Source organism: Micropterus dolomieu, linkage group LG15, assembly GCF_021292245.1.
Source record: "Micropterus dolomieu isolate WLL.071019.BEF.003 ecotype Adirondacks linkage group LG15, ASM2129224v1, whole genome shotgun sequence".
NCBI classification, from domain to species: Eukaryota; Metazoa; Chordata; class Actinopteri; order Centrarchiformes; family Centrarchidae; genus Micropterus; species Micropterus dolomieu.
Window position 1 is genome coordinate 5,741,286 of NC_060164.1, and position 20,935 is coordinate 5,762,220.

At 39.5% G+C, this 20,935-nt stretch overlaps 2 protein-coding genes across 2 annotated transcripts in view; one reads left to right on the plus strand and one right to left on the minus strand.

Moving 5' to 3' along the window:
* Window positions 1-14,081, minus strand: part of hs3st1l1 (heparan sulfate (glucosamine) 3-O-sulfotransferase 1-like1) — a 22,438-nt gene extending 8,357 nt beyond the window's left edge. Inside the window, exon 1 of the mRNA XM_046070077.1 lies at window positions 13,962-14,081. The gene's annotated coding sequence lies outside the window, so the exon portion shown is untranslated. The remainder of the gene's footprint in view (window positions 1-13,961) is intronic.
* Window positions 1-20,935, plus strand: part of btaf1 (BTAF1 RNA polymerase II, B-TFIID transcription factor-associated) — a gene marked incomplete at its 5' end in the record, with an annotated part of 442,252 nt that overhangs the window by 214,848 nt on the left and 206,469 nt on the right.

Below are 20,935 nucleotides of genomic sequence, written 5' to 3' on the forward strand. Positions count from 1 at the left end.
GGCAGTTGTTAAGTGAACTCAGCATTCCAGGGTCTGTGGATCTGACGGGCAAGTATATTTGTGTGTCATCAGCATAAATATGAAAAGAAATGCCATGTTTATGGATAATATGTCCAAGGGGAAGCAGATACAAGGAAAACAAAATGGGTCCTAAGACCGACCCCTGAGGCACATCATATTTAACTGGACAGAATGAAGAGACATAGTTGTTTACAGACACGCAAAACTTCCTATTTGACAGGTAGGATGAAAACCATTCTAGAGCAGTACCAGAGATCCCCACCCAGTGCCTCAGTCTGTCTAACATGATGTTGTGATCAATGGTGTCAAAAGCAGCACTAAGGTCCAGGAGTACAAGGACTGAGCACATACCTTCATCAGCAGACATTAAAAGGTCATTGGTGACTTTAAGCAGGGCAGTCTCAGTGCTGTGGTACTTCCTAAAACCAGACTGAAACTTTTCAAATATTTACATAATGATCTGTATCAGCAAACAACACCTCATACCATTTTACATGATTTTGAGGATGGAAACGTTCTTGGTTTGATTTGATTCTGATTCTGACAGAAATTACCAGGCTCAAACAATGCTGCATCAGCCCTCAGGCCGTCATTTCCCATGGCATTACCCCACCAACTACTCAGCCTAAACACACCATTGTTCAACTGACACAGGATTGCTTCAGCAATCTCTGCTACCCCGCTGCGTACCCTGGCCCAGGCTTCCTCCAGTTTAGGTTTGACATTTGTCAATGCTCTGAGATTTATTTCAAGCATCAACTGACATTGTCTGGATTCCCAGGAGGCATTTTCGCAGATAAAAAAGTCTGACTTGCTCATCACCCTTGCATGAGTGGAGGCAACCAATCCCAGGGAAGTGTTCCATGGTCGTTCAGATACAACAACAGACTACAAGAAGGAATTCAATCAGAATGGCCTGATGATCCTCATTCAGCCTGTCACTTCTGATAAAGCACCTTTGCTTTCCACAGCGTTGAGATCCCCCTGCTGCAATAGCCTCCTCATCACAGACATTAAGATAAAGCTAATTCTGCTCCCCCTGATTTAATGCTACTGTAATTCTTATCATGCTTTTCCCATCAAGCCTTTCCCAGTTCTTGCAATGAGTCTGATCTTCTCCATGTAAAGTAATTGCTCTACAGTTCATCGCAGAGGGAACACTCTGAAATGCCGACTTAATCAAAACAAATGTACCAACTTTATTCTCTCTTCTTGGGTCTAAGCCTTTGCAAAGCCGATGCTGTTCGCCAGTCTCGCAGGCATCCTCCAAACTGCAATATACACATATATTATGGATGAATTACTTCATCAAATAAAAAGCAGGGCATCTTGTAATGAACTGTGGGGATACTCTTAATCTTTGATGAGGCCTATCTGATGAATAGTTTAATGAGAAAAACTATGGGAAGGCCTGCTGGGTGCTGACAAAGATATCACAGCTCTGATGAGTAAAGTGCAGAAAAATGCACAATGTTTAGAGAATTTTACGATCTTGTAGTGATGTTGCTTATTAAACGGCATCAATCTTACAGCTCATAAACAGCATTAAATAATACATCAAGTGTATCTCACCTCAGCCAAGTCTTGAGTTATGCACTGTGCATGCTGTACTCCAGGGCAAAGCACGCAATACATATTAACTAAGGTGTATGTACACTGGGGGCTTGGTATTTTCTTCGAGGAGGTCAACTTGGATATCTCATGTTTATTTCCCCAAACTGCAACTGGTGTGTGCAGTACTATATAACTTGGAAACCCTTTCTCGCTCTGGCAGGAGCATGCTATTGGTAGGCGCACATTACAGATCTGCCAGTGTTTTCCTGCCATTACAAATATGTATTCAGCGCTGCAGAACTCGAGGTTTAGTATTTGGACCTTCTGTGATGTGCTGTTGGCTGCCAAGCGCTGAAGTGATTCAACACCAGGCTGCAGTTAGTGAGCTGATAATAATGCATTCAACTTAAAGCCGTCTCCCACAGTGGTGTCCTGTGTTTGCTCGCATCAGAGGTCGGCGCATTATACAGTTAGATGTGTCAGCACTGGTTAGGGTGCTCCCTGCTGCAGCAGCGGGATATTACCGGCACACATACAGTAAACAAACAAGAGGGAGCACACTATGAAGCCAGATAAATAGTGAGCAGAAGATAGTGTCCATTAAAAGGAAACTGTAACAAAGCAGTATATGAAGAATTTCTCAGTAATCAGAAAAGTGAGATCTAGTTAAGAGAAAGTCAGGGAGCAGCTGACCCCCCAGTGTTCATGACTTGACTGTCACATGACAGTGTGAGGCAGGATTAGCTATATTTGTTTGTGCTGTACGTGTGAATGACAAATCAGTCAAGCGCAACTGTGAGATATGCAGATCAGAAATGGGAAGAGTATCAGACTGACACTGACAGGAACATATTTTTGGAATGTCATTTAGCCACAGCAAATGACCTTGAACTGGAACTTCCACAGTATTGAGCTTCCTCATCTGCATAAGAAATTCAAGTTGTCGCCTCACATGCTGGTCATTGATTGTAACATGATCTGAGGGATCAGACTGCGGCGCAGAAGTTTGAAACCTGCCAAGTCATTCTTTTAATGATTTGTGGTTTGTATCCGACATAGCCACAACATTTCGTTAAGGAGAGGTTCACAAGTTTTCAAGTATGCATTAAAACAATATGAACCCCTGTCTGACCAACAGTCCAAAACCAAAGATATTTAGTTTGAAATAATGTGAGACACACAAAAACTGCAAATCTTCACATTGGAGCACATTTTTTTTGCTTAATCAGACAACTGAAAATTATTATCAAAATGATTTCCATTTAATTTTCTGTTGATCGACTTATCAATTATAATTATTATCAATTATAAGTGACCATGTCCGCTGTAAAAATATATAAACGTACCCTCAAACTGGACACAAACACAAGTTTTCACCTTGGAGGCAAATAGAAGTAGTTGCCTCTGTGCTTTGAGCAATATCTTTGTAATTTCCTACTTGCAGGGCAAACTAGATCGTAAGGGAAGAGTTTATCTATAATAAAAATCTCCAGCTCCATTTCCTCGTGCCTAGTCACTACCTCTCTGGCAGGGACTGCTTCAGAGGTCGGACTGGGCAGAGATGGGGGAGGATGTAAACCACCATAGCTCCACGTGGCTGTTGTACGCTCTATCATTACATTGTTTACAACATTTGCCTTTGCACAGCAACATACCAATGCCTACCGGGTGGCTAGTTGGCTTTATCTCAGTGAATGATTTCCACGGAAATGAAAACTCTTGTGCCAGCTGGGCTTTATATGTGATTCTAAGTCAAGTTTCAACAACTAGCAAGGCTCAGTTTACAGACATTTTTCAAGGAAGACAAACCAAAGGTATTGGCACTCTGTTACTTTATACTTTCTCTTCTTGTTCTTTCTGGCGAACACAGCACTGGCAGCAGTTTGAATGCAATCCTACCGTACACTTCTTCTGTTCAGTCTGCATAGCGAGGTGGGATTTGCCATCAGTTTAAATCACTAGAGCATGCACAAACTGAGATGAGTTGTGGGTTAGAAAAAACACTTCTGGCTTTAACTGAATTTAATGCACATCAAAAGGAAAACAGAGTTGTTAGGTGAGATGCATGTGAAGAATACAGGCTCATTTAAATAGCTTAAAAGACCTGTCTGCGACTTAATGACAATACCCGTGTTTGTGTAATTCTGGGTATGTGACAGAATCAGGTTAAAGAGATAGAGGGAATAAAACATCATGTCATTTCAGCAGGGTGACTTTCATAGCAGAGCAGAGCTTTGTCACTGCTGGTGTGATGGTAAACCCACAAGCTAATGTTAGAGTCCTGGTAAAGCTAATGAGTAAGCAGTATTCATTTAGATTCCTCCTTAAAAAGACCGCAAGCACTCTGGCTTTGATCCTTAAAAACATCACTGTGGTGCATATTGAAATGACGCCCCGGCCACAGTACAAGAACAAGACAAGTCTTATCAGAACTACATAACAACTTATAGTGTGAGGACTTCTCACTGTCAATTTCATCTGTGCCGTCTTGTTGCGCCGTTCTTCATGAATAAGTCATCAGTCCCCCACTATTCCCCTTTGGCTTATTGCTCGTTCTGCCGCCTCCATGGCCCCGTAAAACCAACTGAAGTGTTTATGGGAGATAAGAGGCAAAGGAGGTCGCAGGCCCAATAACTCCTTTTATCACCCCACGTTCTGCAGCAAGGGCCATTTTATGGGTGAATTTGCTGAAGACGAATTCTTAATTAGAGAAGTTTGTGGACCCGGCATCAGAGGCCTAATGGGGGAATAAAAAGAATCACCAAAAGGGCATCTGCAGGATTGCTTGCTGGCCTGCTTTGTTACTACATCTTGTAGCAAAGATGAGAAAACACCCTTGGTTTGTTCTCAAAACAATTTCAATGAAAAAGGCCTTTTAAAAATGGGTTTGTGAGGCTTGTTTGGTTAGGTGTGAATGCTGTGTTTGTCTAGACAACTGAGTCCTTTCGAAATTAGTTCAGGTTATTGATTTTCCAGGGAGCTTATCTTTATTAAAGGAGTCTACCTAGTCAATGGAATTACTGCCTCCGCCATTAAGGTGAGCTGATTCTATTTCCCATTATTGTAAATTCCTGCCCCAGAGACTTAAATGGCTTAGGTTAATAGGGAACCACAATCCAACCTTCATCCTGAACTTATCTTATTTGTCAACAAGTTTGACAAAAAAAAAAACTTTTTATCTGTCCTTCTAAAACTAATTGAATCCAACTACTTTACTTTTAGAACCATATGTTCTGGGCCAACAAGCTGGATACCTTAAAAACTGTGTCTTGTTCTGGTATCATGAAGCGCCATCTTTGACAAATATGTACAGGGTGGAATGGAAGGGAACTAGCTCACATTTTAATTAGCCTCCTTGGCGGACATGTTTCACCAAGCCAGACCAGATAATGACTAGGACCCGGTGTTCCCAGTCTCTTGCATATTAACTGAGAAAATGAATTACTCATTTTTGCAGACATGGGGAGAGGGATCTCGTCCATGATTGCATAATTTTATAACTCCATAATTATCTCAACTCCGTAGCAACAATGAAGCAAAGGTTGATACATATGAGTTACATTTTCTCCAGCTTTCTAATCAAAGCTGAAGCAGGTTGGGACTGAACACACTTTGCCACAGCGAGAACATTTTGAGTGCTTTACTGTGGACCCTCTTACCTTAAGTTGTACAGTCTCGGAGTTTAGCCCCCCAAAAAGATGTGACAAGTAAATTTAGCAAACAGCGGAACAATGGAACATTAGTCGAGAAGTGTGATGCATTCCTCCCCCTTCCTCACTCCTCCTCATCAACCCCTGCTGTAAAGCCTAGATTAAGCATCTTTCACTTCATTTAGATAGAGGATTGTTTTGGGGTTTGCCTGATTATATCTGTCTCAAGCACACACCATGCTTCTATTGCTATTTAACAAAGATTATCTTTAAATTGATGATTAACCTTTGTAATCCTTCGTGCATATTGAAAATGGCTTGCTTGTCTTTACCACAGCCACACAAAAGAGAGGCCGCATTATCGTTCAGGGAAAATTGAGGCTCGGAAAGCAAATGAGGCAGCGTTATTTGGCTGGTGCTTGGCTGGATAATGAAGACAAATCTTCAGACCAGAGAACCATCTCATAATGAATCCGAGCAGATGAATAATTTTGTGCTCTTAGCGTGCATCTTTATATAAAACTTCACTGTGACCCCGACAAGTAATTGTCACCCTTATCTAGCAAAGATGCAGAATTTACTTGCGGGAATGAGTGGTTGACATTGTTTAGATGGCTGTATTAGGAAGTAATCAGACATTAAATGAGTAATTTCTCCATATTTAACTCCAACTGGGGAGGTAATGGTTTAATTTGCTGGGCAATGAGATTTCCTAGTGGAGCGCTCTTTGCATTAAATCACAGCCGATGCAACTGCATCTGTTGCTCAGAAATTCATCAGTGCGCAGATACAGCTGCACAAACTTCCCTGAACAGAATACAAGTCAACGTACCTTTTTAGTCCATTTTAGTTACTTAACTTTGGGGGGGGCACAAGCAGGAATAACAAATGATTTCTCGCATTTGCCACAAAACAACAATACATTCCCAACTTATGTCACCTGTTGTACTGTGGAATTACATTCATATTCAAACATACTTTGATTTGAACTGGGTGGAAGCTTTGGGGGTAGTTAGTTAGTTAGTTATTTTTTTCTTTGTCATATTTGATGTTGAATATTTTGGGGGATTTAGACTGTTGGGATTAATCTGATGATTATTCATTTATAATGTAATCTATAAAATGAATAATGCCAATTGCCAATGATCACAATTGCCTAAAGACCAAACAGGCAACTTGTTACTCACACTTGTTCCTCTTTTCAAAGCTGTAAACCTGAAAACCTGAGCTCACTTTCAGTGTTATTGCAGACAATGGCCAAAACAACCTTCTCTGTACTTTTACATATATGTAAAAGTGATGAAATGAGGATGGTATATTTTTCTTTGAAACCTTGAAAGCTGACATCAAATGCCATACCTAATCCCTACTGTGCTCCAGACCTCTGGAGCAGATATAGCCTACACCTTGTAATCCTATTGCAGTTTATTAAGGGGATATGATGTAAAGAGGAAGCCGAGTGATGAAAACTCATTGTGAACGTGAGGGCCGAAATCTGTGATTTTTTTTTTATTGAGACAAGCTAGCGCCAAGTTATCCTGTTAACTGGGACAGTTTGTTTTCATTACACACTCTGAACTAACAAAAAGATCTTATCAAGATATATATACTGTATATCAAGATATAATGTAAAAACTACCCTCCAAAAAATGAAAACATATTCAAACCCCTGTAAAAAAGAATTGTGAATGTGCACTGTATGATAAATGCTTTAGAACACAAATATGGTCAAAGCTCCAGAATTGTTTCCCTGACACTAAAATGAAGACTAGTAAGTGGGGTAGTTGACTGTGATATGTGAATGTTGGAACACAGATTAGAATAAAATGCATTGCATATCAATTACTGTCTTTTAGTTATACAACTATATTGGTGACAACAGAGAGAGCTTTTTAAGCACAAATCATTTCCAAATCATTTTAGGCTGTGTATTATTTACTTTCATTTGCTTAAATCCCATTTATGAGATAATGTGGCTTTTTTGGCTTGTTTGCCTAGATGATAAAAAAACTAAGAGCAAATATGAAAATAATCATCATTATCCTCTTATACCCAAATTATCACTGCTCCTAATTATAACTGGTCAAAGAATAAACACTTAATGATAAATATGCTGAACATCTGCTACGCACATACTGTAGATTTGTGGAAACAGCAAATTATATAATTGCAAGATTAAAATGAGTAAACAAATATGGGCATAAATCAATAAGAAGCTAATCTCCAATATCTGAGGGGGCTTCAAATTATGATTGCATTAACAGATCTATGCTGATTATATCTTTGTATCTCCAGATAATAATACTACACACTGTCACAAACACTTCACTAACAATGCAGAGCAGACTACCAAACCCATACCAAATATGGTACACAAATAAAAACAAACTGAAACAAATAGAAAATAGAAACTCTTGTGCACTATAATACAATGCCATACAGCTGTCCTGTAATACCTGTTTGTTGTTCACACTAGTCGATGGACTATAGTCAGTTGCATAATTACATATAGTTGTTTTTAAATGGTCAGTTACTCCACTGATTATTTTCCCGGATAATCATTCAATCATTTAGTGTATGTAATGTCAAAACATAAAACATTGCTTGTTTTTTCCGACACCAAAAACCCAAAATATTCAGTTCATAAGTTGTGTGAAAAGCACAACTTATCCCACTGGAGAAGCTTTAACCACTGAATGACTAATAAATAATTAATAAATGAAAATCAGAACAGTAGATATTTTCAGTACATAGACTAATCCTATGTAGCTCCATATGACATTGTAAAGTGTTTCTAATTTTTTTTGCTTGTACACATAAATCTTTCAATATATTGAATTCCTGTCACTTAAGCGTGTTCAATGATGGGCTCTCTGACAAAGTGTCCTGTTTTACAAAAGTAGTATGGTATTCATGACAGGATTTTAGTTTTGAATTGCATAATACATTTTCTTTGTTGATTAATCTTTATTCATTTCTCAGTTAATCATTTGGTCTAGAATATAATCAGAAAAAAGCCCCCAAAATATTCAATTTAACATCAACTATAACAAAGAAAAAATCCTCACAATTAGGAAGATGGAATCAATATTTGTATATTTGCCTTTTTTGCTTGACACAGGTCAACCTTTACAAAGGTAGAATGGTGTTTATGGTTTTTAGTTTACATTGCATTACATTTTACTGTGTTTCTGTTCACACTATGGAAGTCTGGACATTTGCTGAATCCCTTTTGAACAGTAAAATAGTTACTAAAAAAGGACAATGGGTCACTGTTCAGACTTTCTGGAAATGGGTGAAGGTGGGAAAACACATAATTTTTATTCTCTTCAGTAAGGTGAGGTGATAAGCAGCACTATCCTCTTCTCCTACCTTTAGATGTAAGGCTATCACTTGCATTATATAACTGTAATTTATAAAAACACAATCATTGTGATGCATTAAATAGTTGTTTTTGAGTGCTGTTATAATGTTGACTCCTTTTATATCAGACTTATCTATGACTTATATATAGTTTAGGAACAACACTTTGTTTCAGCTCTCTGCTTTTAAGCCAAAAAGGGGACAATGTGGGGCACAGAAATAGTATATTTCAAAGTTCAATCTTAAGTTTCAGATGAAGGATATTCCCCTTTGAGATGGGAAAAAGGGAGCAGCTCGTCTGGGCGTTCTTCCCTCCGAAACCCAAGATGAACAGTCTCATTCAGAACCATGGACAGCTCCCTGGACAGCCTCTAGAGATGGCTCCTAAACCCTTCGTCAGTAAGCATGACTGAGACACCATTAACACTGATCAGATAGCTTTCTTTACTCTGAGAGACTACTCTGTGCCTAGCTGTTATCCGTGTGTGTGTGTGTGTGTGTGTGTGTGTGTGTGTGAGAGTCTTTGTTAAATACTTACTGTTAACAGTATATCTCCTTGTAAAAAAGAGCTGATGGACCTTTTAGTAATCAGTTTTCAACTTAAACGATATCTTAGTTCTGTTGAAAGCTTAAGAAGGACTAAAGGTTTTGATTTTAAGGACACTGTGAGGTCTTTATTTTCATCACCTCTGTACTTAACTTGGAAATCAAAGCACAGTCTGTCTTTGTTAAGTGTCTGACCTTCCTACAATAAACCTAAATCAATGTCTCTAAAGATCAAATTTCATATTTAGATAAACCCAGATCTTCGCCTGTATAACAAATGTCAAATGTTGCTTCTGGTAGTGGCAAGAGCGCGAGCCAGGAGGACCGACCATCGCCTGACATTTTGTTCTAATGAGTATTCATCTGCTCCTTTAAAATTACTACCAGTGATGTGTACAGAAAAGGGAACACAGACAAAAGACAAAAATGGTTCCAGCTACCTCGCAAAGTAAAGTTGAATTAACAATGCCCTACATGTGGTTCTTTTCCAAATGGCCAACAAACACATTTTTTTAATGAGGATCCAGCAGTTGATCTGACTCCCTTCTATATGCAAAATATTCATAAAGTTGCCTTAAAGTACTTTCCCTCTTCATATCTGATCATCTTAAAATCACCACGTTCATGGGAAAAGGCCTTGTTCCAGTGAAATCACATCATTAAAATGTGACTTAAATATTCTGCTCTCAGGCCACCAGACAGACGAAGAACATATTTCACAAACAGAAACCAGTGGGAATCTCATATGTCTATCTGTGGCTTTCCCTTCCGCAGCCTCAAAAACTGTGCACACCCACACAAAATAAATGGGTACATATGGCGGAGCAGAGGCATCTGAATCAAAACAAATCTCACTCCGTGCGACGGGGTCGTGATCTCTCCGACACGATACATACATTCAATTTGAATCTGACAAAACATGGGTGTGAGTTAAAAAAAAAAAAAGGAAAATAAGGATGTGTGACACACAATCACTAATAATGAGGGATGTGGCAGGAATGTGCCTACTCATCTGAGGCAGGCGGGGAACAAAGGTAATGAATAAATAACTTAGCTCGTCATCAAGTGGAATGATAAATCTACTTCATAACACTTGGCGATGATGGCGGCGTCAGGGTTTCTTGAACCTCTTGATGAAAAAGTGGCCCGTGAAATCGGTTCACTAGAAGGTGTCACCACAGTCCACTGTCTCCTCTTTCACCCACTCATGCCCTATCCTATTATTTCAGAATGGCAGGAAATTAGACAGGGAAAGAAATTGTTGTCTGATTCTGTCACCAGAATCTGTGGGCCTTTAATAAGGCTTTCCCAGAGGCTGAGTTCAGACTTTGAGGCTTTTGATGATGAAGACGCAGCTCCCGTGCCCGGCACTGACAGCTTCGATGCTGCTTTTTAATGCTACACTGCTGGTGCACATGGTTGCTATTAACCCCTGAGATATGGCGTATGGACCAAGGTGGCACTTTGCACCATGAATCGCTGCCTGCTGCACGATGATGAATTATGGAATTCGGCACAAATATGCAAATCTGAACATTAGCCTAGTTATGCCTCTGTACTGTAACTTACAGTGACTTATCTATTATGTATGAACGAAGGATTGGAGTGAAGAGGTCCTGGCAGCCAGCTTCATTGCCCTCTCTCAGTTGCTCACTTTCGCATCATGAAAGAGCATGAATAGCAGGGGAGGTTGCTCCGAAATGCTAGCCTTCTGCCTCTCTGCATCTCCCAAGACCTGAGAGAATTAGAGCTTCCTTCTACGCTCGATTGCCAAGCTACTTAAAATAACAATGGCTTCCACAGGATTTGGAGGCCTGGGAGATATGCAGCGGAATAAGCATGAAGTTGTTGCTAATCCTCTAATTTCCCCTCACAAGGCTGATATGAAATGCTAGTCTGATCAGTAATCAGTCCACTGGGGAGGCAGACAGGAGATCCAGCCAACTCTACAGGCGCACACAAAAATCAGCCTCTGTATGACATTACCATCACAATGCTGGATGAGTGATTGTACTCGGGGCAACATAATCATAGCGGTGTAAATATCCAAAATCAAGATGCCAGCAGAACTGGGAATCGACTATAGGTCAAACAGCTCAATTTTGAAATCACACACAGGATCTGCCCAGGCCAACACATAACGAATAAGTCCCGCGGCTCTGAGATGAACTCAGCGATCATTAGCTTGGATCAAAGTAAATCATCAAGCACGTGGCAGCTGACAACTTCTATTTAACAGGGTTGCCATGAAATATTGATACCTGGTCCTCATGAACCCAGTCGCTATGGTAACAAGAGGAAACCACTCCTTCACATTGTGACATATATAGACGATAACCTTTCTTCTTTTTTTTTCAAAAGACGAATAAACATTTTTTGGACATAATTGTGGAAAAAGTGTCGAAGCTTTAGGCCTCTGGGTTGTTTGACATCTGAGAATCAGCACTGCTGGGAACTGTCGACTTTGTGTTGCGCTACATTGACAGAAAGATGGTTTTTCAACTGTTCCAACAAGCACACATGCCGTTGGCTATGTATCGTTAGCGATTTAAGATTTTTCGTGCCTTTACAATATACAGCATTTGGGAAGACTCATCATCCAGTTAAATTTGTATTCCACTCCAAAAAAAAGGTGAGATGTTTAGCCTGGCTTGCTAACTTCCATTCAGAAAGTGGCAGCTCGCGCCCCCTAGCGAACACAAATGTAGGGGGTGCTATCACTGTAGGAAAATAGATTTAGAGAAAAACTTTCTTTTTGACCAAATAAGCACACAAGTCTGAAAAAACAACCATGAGATATATATTCTTTCTTATCATTTCACATAACTTCCTTACTTCAATACAAAAAAATAAATAAAAGCCTTGAGATTGCAGCAATCACATTTTGCAGTCAAAAACTCTGGTTCGTCCATAAAAGCTATTTTTTATCTCCTGCAGGGGAATCAACCAACCAATCAACCACAAGAAAAAAATTTGCATTTTTAACAAATGTCCCTGCATGCCTCAGCTAATAGTTTTCATTCTTTAATTCAACAAACATAACCTCATGAAATATTAATTCCATTCTCTTGCTATTTTCTATGGCTCTTGATTGGGAAAAGGAAAATGCATTTTTTCTTTGCCCCCCCCCCCCTTTCTTAAGTGGAGCCAAATGGAACTCTATCAAACAAAACATAATAACAGGAAATTGTACACAGAGAACAGTTTCTCTCCCCTCCTCCTCCTCGTTTTACCCTTCCCACATGAAACCCTCCTGACATTACGGTGTAACATCCACTGACCCTGTATATTTGTCCAGTCATACATCACTGAGACACCCTGAGTTTTCTTCGGGGATTTAGAAATCATAACACCTCCCTGGAACACCATCGTCTTTACAACCAGACTCATAAACACTTACTGTCAGGAAAATCCCACTGACCATCCAGCCCGCTGCCTTCCATATAACTTCACCTTTACTCACACATTTGTTTCCAGGACAAGCGAAGGCAAACTAAATATCTGTCCCAGTTTAGCTACATTTAAACAGTTGCCCTATTTATGTTGATTAGTCGAGTATGAAAATAATGAGGACGACCCCTCTTTCATATTGACCTTTTTCTGTATCCAACTTTTCTGACCAGTTCAATTTCTCACTACAGGAGCTGCCTTTCAGTAATGATTTATATGTGTTCATTGTGTTACGATTATGAATTATTTTTTAACACCCTTAAAAGTATGTTCCTACGTTTTTTTCTAACGTTTAAGTCATCTACTTTTGCAGAGATCTTTAATTTTTAAGATGTTTGGTATCCTGTGCATCCAAAATGAAAAAAAAAAAAAGGTAGTGCATGTTACTCTTCAATGTAACACACACTATGCAGCGCCTTTCAGTGTAATGAGCTGTCTACACCCATACCACAATTGTGAGAACCAGAGGCTGCTGTTTAATCTGAATTTCATCAGAGAACTTATTCAACTCAGACACCGTCTTATGCTTTTGAGAAATCCTGCAGCTAGATGCACCGGTTCACATAAGCCAACACCCACATGCTCATAATTAAAGGTGATTTGCACAGCCTGTGGCAATTTGCATCCGGTGACGTTAATACATGGCTGGTGGAATTGCACTAGGTAGGTCTGATACCAGATATTGTCTAGGAGATGCTGAGGGGAAAACAATACTACATCAAGGCTGCATATAACCAAGAGCAGGAAAGTGGCAAATACCATTCATTGCATGTCTGCCCTTTGACTTGAGCATACTTTAACATCAAAAACAGTATGAGACCTTTCAGTTTTATGCACTAGTCTTCAGCACTAAAAGCAGAACTTCTATGAATGTCTGCTTGAACTTGCTTGTTATTTGAATCTATTTTAAATGCACTAACTTAATACATTTCAGCCAAAACTTTTAATACATTGAAAGTGTTCAAGTTCGTGTTATATGGCATAGCCCTCAGGATCTACTGAAGAGTGCTCTCTTGTGAGCTTATAAAGCTAATTTATTGGATGTAGAATTTTAATTAGTTTAATCAATACTCTATTACAGAAGATTTAAATGTGAACTGCAGGGAAAAGACAAGGCACTCATTTCCCACGAATGAATGACTTATCATCTTTTTAAATGTCACAAATTCAGCATGCTGCAAGGCGATACCGGATTTATTCTAGCTTAATAATGGATAAATTAATCGCCCGTGAATTTAAAGGCATAAAACATCCTCCTGTCAGACGCTGGAGATTCAAGTGTTGCACAAAAGCATGTGTGTGAGCCGCTGTGTCGCCCAGGAGCGACGCATTTCACACAGACAAAGTAGAGGAAATCTTTAGAGAAAAGCTGGTTACCTCGTACGGGATCTCGGGGAGGATCTCAGCGCGCCTCTTGGGTTTGGGTTGATCTCAGGAGCGGAGAGTGATGATAATGATGCTGAACCGCGGAGCGCACTTTTGCGCACTGCTGGTCCACACAGAAGAAACGCGTACGTCTCTTGTCTCGGTCACTCTCATCACTGATTCATTTGAAAGCGGACACCAAGGGGGGAACGGACTCCTTGTTTTATTCAAAGCGGATAACTCGACTCCGTCTCCGGCTCACGCAGACGAGGCTGTGTATAGAAACGCGGGTAGAGTTGTGCCCGAGCCGCTGCTTTGCGTAGCAGACTGGAGGGAGCTGGGAGGAGCCGTCTGCCGTCAGATGATCAGGGCAAGGTCCTAACTGATACTCTGAATTACCCAGCCTTTGCAGAGCTGCAGTTCAGACTTAAACACAATAATCCCCATCTAACCATCTACTTTCAGCGGGAAATGCTACTTTTACTGTCACATATACTTATAAGGGTGAATATTACGCTTGTTTATTAGTGTTCTGCCTGTGTAGAGAGTAGGCCTGCTGTGGCCAGCAGCTGTTTATTATTTCAGCCTAATACAAAATCTGCTGGATGTGCTAAATTATCATATGCCTAATGCCTAAAAAGCCTTTGTGAAATAAACAATATTAAACTGCGTTTATAATGGATTAAATGACTGTACATTCATACCATGGAGTAAATCAGATAAACTGCAGAGCCAAATAGACAAACTGTACTGCCAGAAGAAAAATCAAGACAAGGTCATCATAGCATCACCACTACAGTAAGTAGGTCTATCCCTGCATTTTAAGTTCTTGTAGAGATATTATAGCAACATAACAAACGCTGGCACTGTAGAAGATTGAAGGAGCATTTCAGCGATTTTACACATGAAGTTCACTTTACTCATCACATGCTGAGACGAGCCTGGTGATGTCACCAGGATTGTCTCAGCTTTGGCTCAACTCAGTTTCAGAAATAGTTCACAATTGGGGGATGGGGTCTAATGAAAGATTACGTTGAGATATGGGAAATGTAGTGTTTTTGGTGCTTGACCTATTGTAGAGACTAAAGTTCATGTTATACTGGAAAAGATGTAGTTGATGTGTTGTCCAACCACGTTGGAAATGTTTACAGCTGCTCTGGATGGCCACACTTGAAGGCAGGACACAGGAGAGGGGGGAGACAGGGTATGGTTAAAATATGGGGATAGGGGTAAATATTTTCTCCTGTAAGGCATTCATAGCGGTGAACTCAATTTGCCACTTGAACAGCTATAAACACATTTGCCTTCTGATCAACTTGGTTGGGACATGCTGACTGTAAAGACCATTGACCAGTGAGCCCATATGCCCTGTGAACGGGGAATTTGTCAACCTGGAAGACATCCCTCCCATCAAGGTACAAATGTCTCCTGAAGTGGGCAATCACATTGCAGTGATCCTACCTCTGCAGGGACAAATGCGAGGAAAATCCCTCACACCGAGAAGCATCTGCATTAATTATAGTTATATTCCTCATCTTATTTAAGTTTTTCCTTTAATTTGTCACCACTACAGAGTTTGGAATGTGTGTGCTATTGTACGGCAGAGTACACTGTTACACGTTATGCTTGTCTCAGAAATCATTGATTTTTTTTTCTGCAGGAGGAAGAAACTTTTAACTCCCCCTTGGTTAAAAGCAGTCTGTCTCCATGTTTAAGTCATACTCATAAACACAAGCAATTTACCAAACTTTAGTCCTTCTTTCTCCCTGCTTCAGTCTAAAAACAGACTCATCGCCTCACAGATGGGACAGTATGTCTGAAAAAAACAGAGCTCCTTTTCTAAGAAAAGGTCCAACATGCCTGTGAGCAACATGTGAATTCAAAATCCCCATTCATAATGGAAGTGTGTGTGTGTCCAACATCCCCATTGACTACACTGACTACTTCCTACAGGAGACTGTCTCAGAATCCTAGCTGTTGTAGCCAGATGCCTAAAAGGAGAGCCAAAGAGAGGGCAAGAGAAGGGCGCATTTATATTTCAACAGCCCAGTCCACATTTAGAGAGCAGGAGAAAGACAGAGATCATATTTGATTGCTTAAAAATGCATGGTGTTTGTTCGACAAAAGATGGCAGCTGCATGTAGATGTTAATGCTCCGAAATGAGGACGCTGAGCAAGTCGCAGCCTAGTCAGCAACAGTGAAGCCGACATGGGAATCTGAATCGACAAAAAAAAAAGTCAGTTTTAGTTTTAATTGAGCACAAAAGAGCCCTTTCAAGTGATGGGTTTACACTTTGGGGAGTGGAAGCTAAAATTCTGTCCTTCTTAATAAAATATAGTGCTGTGCTAGATAAAAAATGTTGGGAAATAGGAAATCCAGGACCCCAAGGGTTTCTGACCCTACTTTGAGGAGTAGTGGGGTGCAAGAGATGGAATAGTTGCAGGCTGTACTTTGCAGCGTGCAGATGTATTTGATAATTTATCAGGCGCCTGGTCTCCGAGCAGCAGTGATAACCCACAGCCCACAGCCAGCAAGACACCTTGAATCACGAGGTCTCATGCTCTAAAAGAACTTCTCATGCTGACTCAATGATGATTTGATGGATACAGGCAATATTTCAAAAGCATATCCTTAATGCTTTTCAGGGGAGACACTAACATTCTGTAGCACAAACTATTATTTATTGAAAAGGGATTTCATAACTTTCATATTCATTTCACTATCGGATCATTTTCAGACGGGCTATTTGTGACCCTAACCCTTACATGCATTTCATCCCTTGCCAGTAGCTCTGAAAAATCTGCTTCCACTGGGGATGTACAGACTTGTCCCATCCTGGTCCGCTAATGAAATTTTTATACTGAGAAGAGAGTAGTTTCATAATTCCCCAGCGAGTTGCATCAGCTTGTACTGATATTGTTCTATCAAGACCCACCAAGAGCAGATTTGATATCTTGATAGTTGAGGGGAACCTATTCTGTTTGAGGATGATCCTCCCCAATGTGCACTGGGGCTTTGGAATACATGCACATGATTGAGATGTTGTTTTAGATCAATGTGTCATTTTTCCATCAGAGCATTTCATTTGTCCCCTAACTGTCAATACAATAATGCTTTCTGATTGAAGTGACTGAAGGACGACCAACTTCGAAGAAACGTTCAGTGGGGATTTCGGCTGCTGTATGTGAACTACAGAATGCATCTATTTTGACAACAATGGTTTCTCTAAAAGAGTGTAATAGTGAGCTGCGTCTATAACTGTTATTGAAGGTATTCAAGCATCTTCACTGCTTCTTTATGTACAGTGTTTACTAGTTAAATCCTTGCAGAAGTGCATATTTTAAATTGAATGCCAATTCAAACATGTAGAGATGCTTGAGCTTTATATTTGGCTCCCTCAAGGACAGAGATGATTATTTGTTTAGTAACATATCATAGGTTGCAGATGAGTCTATTTCCCATTTTGAATTTTCAGTACATTTGAAAAGTTAGAACATATTTTACATTGCCTCAAACGTGTCTGAGGGAGTAAAAAACAATGAAATGTTTGTATTGCTTTTGGCACTGTGTGTTGCCCAACAGCTGGCAAATGTTTCGTGATGATTTAAACATTTGGAAATCAAGAGAGGCTCTTGGTTAACACTGGTCACTCTTAAACTTCATGTCAATTGTCCACAATATTTCCACACCCAAACTGGGAATTCTTTTTGATCTCCTATTATTAACCTCATTGTCATGATCATTTGATGTTTTTGCATGTGTTTTTTACATTTAATTATGTAATAATTTAGTGAGTGCTCAACATTCATATTATGGACCCCAGTTTAAAGGTGTGTTCGAGCTGTCAAATTTGTGGCATAATGTAAAGCGATTTTACACTTCAGTGTTTTTCAGGTTTTCCCCAAACAGCTAATATCCCAACTGTGCAAAGGTTAGCTGTCCCTAGCTACCAATATACAAACTGACACAGCATACAGCATACACACTGACTGATCTCATACATGAGATCCATGTTAATGGCTCACCAGGAACCCCTGGTTCCTTCAGCTACAGTCCCTAGTTTCTGTCCTTTTTTCTGTCTTTGCTCATTTATGAGTTGGAGACAAACAACCTGTCCAAACATTTTGTGCGAATGCATCTTCACCTTATAACTGCATTAATCATGTTGGTCACTTATTCATAAGGTGAAAGTGTTAGCAAAGAATTCAACAGATACTGACAATACTTACAAATGTAAGTCCAATATTCACTCTCCTTTTAGCTCTGTTATTTTCTTCACTAACGTCTAAACCCACGACTAAAAACAACACTGATGAGAGTTGAGTTGAGGGCAGAAAAACCAAAACAGTGAGCTAAAAGATGCAACACTCCATATGGCTAATAGGTACGTCGAAGCTGGGGGATAATTCCATGTGGGTTTGTCACTACAAGCAACATTATAGAGTCATTAATCCATTGTTAACATAAAATATGTTGAGGAGTGCAGCTTTAATCCATGCTGCCTAGAATGAATTTGCATCTGTTAGAACCCTTTGCCTTTTTATGCATTTGCACCATCTGTAAAATTTGCTTTTGACTGAAGCAGTCTAAAAACATTTAATTGGAATCTTTTCCAACATATGCATTTACTCGTCACGACTCGACACAAATCACAACAATGACCAAAACAGCTCAATAAAATACACAATGCCCACTGCTCAAATAGAAGTACATACACATGCATCACACACACAAGAACAAAACAAAGCAATAAAAACAAAAAAAAAAAACAAGAAAAAACAAACACACAATAAAAACTGCAACTCTGAGTGTGAGTTTCAGGTAACCTATATGTAATGTTTGGATACAATATTTTGTTCAAAGTAAGAAAGGCTGCAAGACTTTAAAAAATATTATTACTGAGGGTCTTGTGGAGTATTACGTTTCCACCCATTTACAGTGTAATGGTGGTTTGTCAAATTTCCAGTGAATCCACATTAACTGTCATGCCAATAATGACACTTGTTTAAGGCATCACACTGTGTACCTGTAAGTTCAAACACTCCAGGAGCTACTCCAAATAATGTGATTCCTGTGTCTGGTCGTATCTCCTTACTAAAGATATTATAGAACGTTTCAAAGATTGCGATTTTGGCATCTCCAAAACAAATGGAGTGGCATCCTCTTGATGACAGCGAGAGTAGATCTTACCTAATGCTCAAAACATCTTTGCTAGTCCACTTCTGCTGAAATATAGTCTATGTAATACCTTAAATAAACCAGGTCTTGTGCATATGGATGTTGAATGAATTCTTGAAACTGCAGACTGCCATACTTCATGACAAATTTCGGTCCCAAAGTCTTTAGCCCACTGCTCCCTAAGGTGATTCAAAGAAGGGGAGACCATTCCTTGAATTTAAACTGTATAGTTTGGATGATAGGCCTCCCAAAAATTCCTTTATTCATTGTATCCATTATCCAATTAGTGAAGTACCTGGAGATATCTGTAGAAATGAGAGTGTGGAATGTCATAATGTTGTTTAATTTTTTCAAAAGGGATGAAATCATTGTCTTGATCCCTTACACATCTTAATCCTTTCCTGAGCCACAATTAGAAGGCGGAGTCTACAGTAGGAGAGAGGATCATTGCCCTTTTAAGGTAGAACTGAAAGGATTGCTTCTGTAATGCTCTGCAGTTGTGACTTCCTCTTGAATGTTTCTGTAAGCACTTCACTTAGGATAGGGGGCCAGTTTCTGGAAAAAAAATTACAAAATGTAAAACTCGACAGGGAACCCATCAGTTCCCAGTACCTTACCACTTCTCATCTGTGTGATTGCTTGCTGAATTTCTTTTACTGATAGAGGCCGATCAAGATTGTCTTTTTCTTGTTCACTGATGGTTGGAAATTCCAATTTGTAGAAGAAATAATGTGTTTCAATTTTATCACTGGACCTTGAGGTATAGATCTCTTGGTAGAATTGATTAAATTGGTTATTAAAATCTAATTGATCAGTGAATATGTTGTGAGCTGCTTGTATCTCTGCTATATAAGCAGCTACAGCAGATTGTCGCAGCTGATGGTAGAGTAATTTACTAGCTCTCTCTCTCCATACAGTATTCATAATCGGTTTGCCTCGATTTCAAAAACTGCTCCTCCTCTCATTCTGTAGTTAAAGTGTTGAATTCTGTCCGCAGAGCTACACGCTTCATGTAGAGCATAGTCGAAGGAGTCAAAGAGTGTTCCTGGTCTATAGCATTATTTCAGAGATAAGCAAGTTAACCTTTTCTGGTCTTTTAATTTATTTTTATTGACATTGTAGGCTGTTATCTGGCCCTGCAAGAAGGCCTCCCAGAGTGTCTGTACATTCACATCTGGTTTGCTTGTTTGTTTGTTTGATAGGGTACTAAAGCTATAAACTCTTTGTCTAGTTGCCTTGGACTGAGTTTTCAAATACATTTATTATATCTTTATTTGAAAAACACAGCCTAATGCAGATAGGACCATGATTTAACAAGATTTTAACATGTTTCTTTTATCCATAAATAAGAAATCAGTTCTAGAATAGGACTGGTGCGCTGGCGAGAAAATGGGAACTTAAAAATGAACATTTAGTTACTTAGTGCTCCAGATGGGTTTCAATTGGTCTAAGTTTGAGTGTAATACACAATTGAAATCTCCTCCTACAATAAATTGCTGGCTATAAAGACCTGGAAATTGTGCAAAAACAGTACTGATGAATTTTACATTATCCAACATTACGAGTAAATTTAATAATTTTGTATCATTACAAACTGACCATCTTTATCTGTTGTTACTTTTCCTACAACAAACAAAACATCCCTGTGTATCAGAGTGGCTGTACCCCTGCTCTTCTAAAATAAATTTAAAAAGCACATGAACCTTTTCAAATGACTCACAGCTCCATTGTGACTTCATGAGAGACTTTGACTCCTGGCTTGGTTTTTACTACGATTTTCTGCGAGAGGAAAAGCCAGCACTCCGGG